The 8,249-nt window shown below is 36.5% G+C and overlaps 1 pseudogene; it reads left to right on the plus strand.

Annotated features, from left to right (window-relative positions):
* The first annotated feature begins 7,186 nt into the window (after positions 1-7,186).
* LOC120009736 lies at positions 7,187-7,897 on the plus strand (annotated as a pseudogene).
* The last annotated feature ends 352 nt before the right edge of the window (positions 7,898-8,249 follow it).

The raw sequence follows: 8,249 nt of genomic DNA on the forward strand, positions 1-8,249 counted from the left end.
TAAATTTTTTTAAAACATCCATAGTACACTTCATTTTTGACATGAAAATATCACCACCACACTCATAGACCTCCATCCCAAGGATCATTTCTCTCAAATCTAACATCTCAAACTCCTTTATTGAGCATCCACAGTGGGCTGTGTATGGAGCACTCCAAAGATGTCTTTTTGAATAACTATAGTGTTAGTGACCTTCAATGGGAACAAAATGACATTGGTAATGGGCTGAAAAATTTGAAGACACTCCTTAAATGGAGTGCACTCTAAAAACCAAAAAGTGCACATAAGGGGGCCCACTATCAAGAGAGATAAATGGAGAAGGTGGAGGGAAGGTTGGTAGTTGGTGTGCTATTTAATTTTAAGTGCCAGATATTGTATGCCATTGTGGGTGTTGCTTTATCTAGTGCTTGATATTAACAAGAATGCACAACTTCTCATGGTGATAGAGTGTCTCTCGAGTGCATCCCACGTGGTTGCTTATCTCCCTAAAATTTTGAATAAAAATGAGTACTTTTCGTGATTAGAAAGTCCTCCACTATTAAGGGGACAATGAGATGTTTATCATCATTCCTCACATAAAGAGTTGTTGACTCATTGTCTTTTCTCCTGAAACCATGTTGGATGAGACATTCATCTATTTTGTTGTACTAGGCTCTTGGAGCCTGTTTTAAGCCATAAAGAACGTTCTTCAATTTATAAACTTTAACTTCCTATCCAAAAACCACAAAATCTTCAGGTTGTAAAACATAAATATCTTCATTCAAAACTGCTTTAAAAAAGACTAATTTCACATCCAAATGGAACACCTTCCATTCCTTTTGAGCTGCCAAAGCTATCAATAGTGTAAAAATATCATTTTCGGGCTACAGGAGCAAAAGTATCAGTGCAATCAACTTCAACCAGTGTTTTGAAAATCGGACCGGACAGATCGATCCAACCGGTGATCGGGCATGCATTCGATCCGGTCAGCACATGTAAAACCAATGAATTTTGAAACCAGCGATTTTTCATGGAAACCAACCGGTTTTCAGTTGAACCGGTTGAGCCGGACGGTTTGCATGAACCGGTTAACCTTGAATAAATGACGAAAAGAATATTTTTGGTAAGAGTCCATAACCTTTACTCAAAATCTAAAGATCTTATCAACTAGGCTACTTCACATTTTTTGTTTAGGAAATGAAGTGAATTCAATATAATATATTCAATTATGACCTCTACCTTATTGAAAAATATAATATATTCATTGTGTCTGATTAAAAACATGATATATTTAATAAATACATTAATTGACTCATTACTTATTAGATTATATGTGAATTTTTTAAAAAAACTTCTTATTGATGGGGTTCGAACTCATATACTCTCATTGATAACACCAATGTTTAAACCCTATTGAGCATATCCCTTTACCACCAATCTAGCTTTATATTTGTTCCTAGTGTTGTCATGATTCAACTTGGTTCTATAAACCACTTCACCCCAATGACATTCTGATCATGAGGCTTTTATGTGAGCTATTAGGTTTTGTTTTTCTCAATCATTGCTATCCTTCATTGCCACATTCCACTCCTTATGTTTTGAAGCTTCTTCAAAACTTGGAAAGCTCTGCAAGTGCCACATTACAGCTTTCATAAATGTATGTAAGTGCCTTCATTCTAATAGAAGGAGACTTACCATCTAATTAAAATCTTCAAATTTAGCTAAACCTTGAGTTCTACTGCCATCAACTTGCAATTCATGTGACGTCTTCACAACTTCTTCTTTGCCCTTTTTAATAAATTCGTTTCGGTTCTTCTCATTAGAAGATATTTTTCCAATTGTGTCCTAATTAGGGATGAGAGCAGGATGGCTGAGCCAGGTTTGACAGACCTTAGACTTGTCTTGTTTCTTTTTATAGTAGGTATGAGCTCGATAGGGCCAAAAAAAATGAGCTCGGGCACAGCTCAAAACCAAAGCTCGATCCCAATTTTGCTAGGGCTGTTAAAAACTGATCCAAATCAAAAACCAAATCGTAATTTTTAGTTTGGTTCGGTTTATCGTTTTATGGTTCAATTTAAGAATTATATTTTCGATTTAAAACCAAAAACCGAACTTATTTTTACGTATATATATTATATTATATATATATGTATGTATGTATGTTACTTATGTCGTTAATGTTATATTGTACTTTTAGACTGTTTAGTTTATTAATTTAAATGTTTAATGCTTTATTATTATTATTATTATAATATTACTTAATACAATACTTATTAGAAAATAGAAAATAGAAATTGTATACTTATTATAACTGGATTGAACAATTATAGTTTTCCGATTTAAACCGAAACCGAAATATACAATTTTGTTTATTTCAGTTTTTGTGTGTTAAACGGTCTGGTCTGATTTGCATAAATATGGAATCGAAAATATTTGGTTTTGCTAACACCGAACCGAACCACATAACTTCCACCCCTAAATTCCGTATATAAGAAACTCTATCATCGACAAATGCAAAACTGAGATATATAACACCTCACCAATATAAAGAAGACAAGTAGTCAAGCGCCCAATAAAAAATCAAGATGAAAAATAACCCATCAATCCATAAGACACACAAACCTTAAGTTCAAGAACCATAATCAATTCCTAGCCAATTCTTTCAAAATTAGTAGAGCATTCTAATTAATTTTTTGACGTCTACTTCCTCGTTTCTAGGTGATATAATGAAGCAATTAGGTTCAAGACTCGCACTACTTGCACCAAATCACTTCAGATTGCATGAATTGCTTTAGATCTTACAACTCGCACTAGCACTGCCACATGACTCTCATAGCCATACCAGATCGCATTGCTGCTTCGAGATGCTTCTTTGCCTCCTCGAAGACTCCTCGTGACAAACAACTCACAAGCAAAACACTACGGGGTTATTGTCTAATCAACAAGAGCATTACTGTCAAGAGATGAAAATGGGCTTGGGAGCTGGGGTAGTTCGCTTTCTGATCTAAGTGGGCTTGGGTGTCTTAATCTAAAGTGGGTTAGAATAGTTGGGCTTCATAATCTTAGGTTATATATATACATATGTGCTAATGTATATATAGGTCGTAGGGCCTATGAGCCGGGCTTCTCCAAGCTCAAGCTCGGCCCTTTTAACTTAATTGGCTACAAAATACCCCAAGCTCGGCACCTTTGTCATATAAGTTGGGCTTAGGCCGCGTTTGCAACTGACTGTTCGCGGATAGCCCGACCGATTTACATCCCTATCCCTTAGTGGTAATTGCCCAAAAAATGTCATCACATCATGCCAACTAAAGAGACAAGTCATATTGAAATTTGTTTTCTGAACATTAATAAAAGCTTTCTTTCAGGTCTCTCTCAACCCTATGGTTTGGTGTCAGTTTTGTCCTTTCCCTAGGCAAGGGTTTGGTGGTTGCATCATTTCAGTTCATCTTTTTACCAAGCAAACCCTCTTCTGGAATCCATGGTTGAAGAATTAAAAAGTCGATGGCAGTGGCTATCCTTGACAATGGGTGAAAGTACAAAGGTCATTGTTCCCAAGAACCAAGCGAATGAAGAGGATAACGAGGGTAGATTCAACCTGCTTGGACATCTCCTCTCATCTAGATCCTTCAACCAAAAGGCTCTGTTTGCCACTGTAGTAACCGATTTTCGTCCGGCCAAAAATACAAAACTATAAAAAAAATATAAATATAAATATAAATATAAAAACAAAAAAAACAAAAAAGATAAAGTGGTGGAAAAGTAAAAAAAAAGGGGGAGGAGAAAAAGGGGAAGGAAATCGGTGGAAAAGGAGAAGAAAGGAGAGAAAAGGTAGGGGAGAAAGAGAGAAAAAGTAGGGGGAAATTGGGTAAATAAAAAAGAAAAAAAGAAGAAAAGAAGAAAGGGAGAAAGGAGGTGAAGGGAAGAAGGGGAAAAGAGAGAAGGAGGAAAGAAGAGAGAAAAGAAAACCGGGAGGCCAAGAGAGAAAGAAAATACACGAAAGAGATTTTTCGCTGCAATAACCAGAGGAAAGCGAAAGCGGGAGAGGTAAATATCATAACAAATTTTTATCACTCTCTGTCTCTTTGTCTTGGTGATAATCTGGTTTTGGTTGCTTTGGGTTTTGTTCTCTGAATGCCATGATTTCCTCTCGGTAGTAGCTCTGAATCCTTCGATACCTGCAGTAGCATACATCTTTGGTTAATGTTCATTTGTAATACTTTGCTTGGATGCTTGGGATCTTGATGTTTGATATACAGTGGCTATTCCATTTCTGGCAGGGATAAATATGTGTATATATATATATGAGTTTATAGATATATGTATGTGTGTATATATATAGGGTGTGTATGTATATATATATGGGTTTGTTTGTGTCCATATGTTATATATATATATATATTGCTTTTCTGGTTGGGGAGTGTCTGTGGAGTGTCTGTCCTTTTCACTTCTTTTTACTATTTTCGTTTACATTTTTTCTAACATTTCTAGAACCAACTAATTCATTCGGGTGAGACATCTCATGATGTCATGATGCACCCATTCCTATATATATATATATGGTGTGTGTATATTATAGACCGTGTGTGCATATTGATTTGCTTGTGTGTAAATGAATGTATGTATACCTACGGTTTGTATGAGTGTATATAACATGGTTAGGGGTGCACACATGTTCATGTTATTTGTATGCATGGTTTGACCGTGTATGACATTATGTAAAATATGTTTGTGTATATGTATACTTGATGCTAATTGGATCCCTTGATATTATGTTTGGATACCCCTTTGACCTATTTTTTGTGTTTGCTTGTTGGGGCTTGGATCGGGCTTGTGATCGCTTGGGCCGGAGGGCAACTTAGAGGATTTGGGCCGGATTTGAGCAATGGGTCCCGTGGGCAACATCCCAATTGTTGTATAATATTTTACATTTGTCTTGTGTACATAATTGTAAAGAGTAATCCTTGTAATAGGATAGAAAAATAGTGGATGTAAAATAGAAAATGCATACATGATATTCTAGAATTCTAGAAGCATATAGAAACTAGGGATTGATTATGTGAATGATGATTGCATTAGAATGCATGCTTAGGACTTTGATTTTTTATACAATGTCATGATGCCTTAGATGCATGTTAGGATTGTTTGAATGCCATGAAAACAAATGCAACGCGTTAGTCATTAGAATGAATCCAAGCCGTCTCACATTAATAAAACACATCAAGATTAAATTATGGAATCCTTATGTTTTGTTTAAATACCAAAGAGCCTTCAAGATATTGGGGTTCCATGGGCATTCATTGAAAACATTTGGATTTCGTGGATCCGGAAAGCAAATGTGTTTTTAGGGATTAGGAGAATTTATTTACGGACTCAACGGTGGGTTTAAAGATATTTGACCCATTCAATGAGCCATAAATGGATTCTTTCTTTTCTCATGAAGAACATAATTGTGAGTAAGACTTGAATTGAACATTATTCCTTGATTGTGGGCCCTTTTGGTACATCAACCAAGTCCTCAAGAGTCATTTTTCCCAAATATCCAAACCCACTCCAAGTGGTGTTTTCTCCAATCTTTGGCCAAGCCGGGAATGACCCCAATGATCCCGTGCAACTCCTTTTTCCAAATATCCAAACCCACTCCAAGTGGTGTTTTCTCCAATCTTTGGCCAAGCCGGGAATTGCCCCAATGATCCCGTGCAACCCCTTTTTTTCAAATATCCAAACCCACTCCAAGTGGTGTTTTCTCCAATCCTTGGCCAAGCCGGGAATGGCCCCAATGATCCCGTGCACCTTGTTCTCCAAACCACTCCAAGTGGATTTTTCATTTACATTCCAATAAGACCCATCAAAATGAGATTTTCAAAAATAAATTAGAGCCAAATAGGAAAACATTTAAAGGTAACCGATTTCGGGAGTTGTGGGGTGCCTAACACCTTCCCCATGCTCAATAGACCCCCTTGCCCATTTTTCTCGTAGACCAGAACGGATGTCCAATTGCATCCTAAAAATCAATTGGTGGCGACTTCATTGTTTTTTTTCAAGCCGGTTGCTTCAGCTGGCGACTTCACTGGGGAAAATTGGTTGTTGTACCAAAGGGGTCGGGCCTTTTTGTTAGTGTTTTCCTATTTGGTTGATTTGTTTATTTTGTTGTACATTTTTCTTTCAACATTTCGAGGAATCTAATGTGTTTGTTCATGATTGTAGATAAAGTAACAGGTTTTTGGTTTCATAAAATTTGGGTGTTGGTTGAGGATATGGTATGATTCCCCCGCACACACATCACTATTCACATGCACACAAATGACCCATAAAAACCGGGTCCTACTAGTGATTAGTGAGGGTTGATCTTTGCTTTTGATGGATTTTGTCCTCACGTAAGCAAGGAAAAACATCCTCCTGGATTGACGTCCCTTCAAGATATTGGGGGATGGGTTCCATTTCCAGATATGGGGTGTGAACTAACCTGATCCAGTGGCCTCTCGCGTAGCCGCGTTATAGTTAGATATGCCACCCATATGCACATTACATAACCCTAGATCCGGTTCGAGACCTTCAGAAATTGGTAGGAACCTGATTTTGTTAGGAACAATGGGGGATTCTCCTATCCTTAACTCTATTTATTTCCTGTACATTTAAATACCATGTACCTTTATTCCTCATTTACATGTTTATATGTACTTGATACATACCTGTGTATATACATTCATTGAACCATACATGTACATCCTTTATACATTTGTCATATATGTTAGCCTAGGTTATGATCATGCACAAGCATAATGGCCCATACATGTCCATATATACTTGAATACTCATATATGCCCATATATACTTGTACATCTGCTAATTATCCATACTTGTCCATATGTACTTGTACATCTGTTAATCATCCATACATGTCCATATATACTTGCATGATTGTTAATCACTCGTACATGTTTATACACATCTTACACTCGTTCTTTTAATACTACCATGCATTCACTACACACATTTTTTGCATTTTGACAAACTAATAAGTTCATAGTCATGCATGAAAAAAAAAAAAGAAAAAAAAAGAAAAACCATTTCACTCATGTCATTGCCATCCTTATTACACAAGATTACAGTTGTGCATTGCTCAAACAATGAAAAATGAACAGCAAAAATACTGGTGCAGTTTTTGAGGAAATTGACTCTTAATTTTCTTGTTGATGGAGTTGGAATGGATCATTCTTTGTCTGATTCTGAAGAGATTCATGTTTTGGCTATCGATGACAGCCTTGTTGATAGAATAGTTTACTCAAGATTACTTCCTGTAAAGTGACTGCGGTGGATAGTGGAATAAGAGTACTTCAGTTTCTGGGTTTAAACGAGGAGAATAATTGTTCTGTTGGGTTTGATAGTTTGAAGGTGGATCTGATCATCACCAACTACTGTATACCTGGAATGACAAGATATGAGTTGTTGAAGAAAATCAAGGGATCGTTTGCCTTGAGAGAGATTCCGGTGTTAATCATGTCATCTGAGAGTAATCATGTCATCTGAGACCGTAGTGACTCGAATTGACAGATGCTTGGGAGGAGGAGCAAAGGAATCTATTGTAAAGCCAGTGAAGTTGTCAGATATGAAGCGCTTGAAAGATTACATGACCAAAGACGGAAACCAAGAGGGATGCATCAACAAGAAGAGAGAGCTTCCAGAGACTTGTGATCTATGTTCATCATCACCGTCATCTTCTACTCTCAGCTCTCTGCCCCCATAGCTGTCAGATTCTCCGTCACTACCATCATCACCATTAGAGCCGTGTTCTCTACCACTGTTGGAATCTCCTATCAGACGGTTTAAAAGATCCTACTTGGATTAGGTCTTGACCGTCCGTTATGTACCCTGTCTCATTGTGCAAATATTCATAATTTCTCGGGGAGTGCGAAAGTTTTTTTTTATTATTCTATTTTATTTGAGTTAAAAAAAAAAAAAGAAAAAAAAAAAGAAAAAAAAAAAAAGAAAGAAAAAGTTTGTCGGGAAATGAATAGTTGAGTGTGACAGTTTTGTTTTTATTATTATCTATTTGAAAAAAAAAAAAAAAAAAAAAAAAAAAAAAAAAAAAAAGTTTGTCCTCAAGCGGGAAATGAATAGTTGAGCGTGATAGTTTTGTTTTTTTATTATCATCTAGTTGAAAAAAAGAAGGAAGAAAAGAGTTGTCCTCAAGCGGGAAAATAACAGTGGATGGTGACAGTAAAGTAAGTACTGATGTGACAGGCACCACAAATGTCTTCGTATATGCA

This window comes from Tripterygium wilfordii, chromosome 11, assembly GCF_013401445.1.
Source record: "Tripterygium wilfordii isolate XIE 37 chromosome 11, ASM1340144v1, whole genome shotgun sequence".
Lineage (NCBI taxonomy): Eukaryota > Viridiplantae > Streptophyta > Magnoliopsida > Celastrales > Celastraceae > Tripterygium > Tripterygium wilfordii.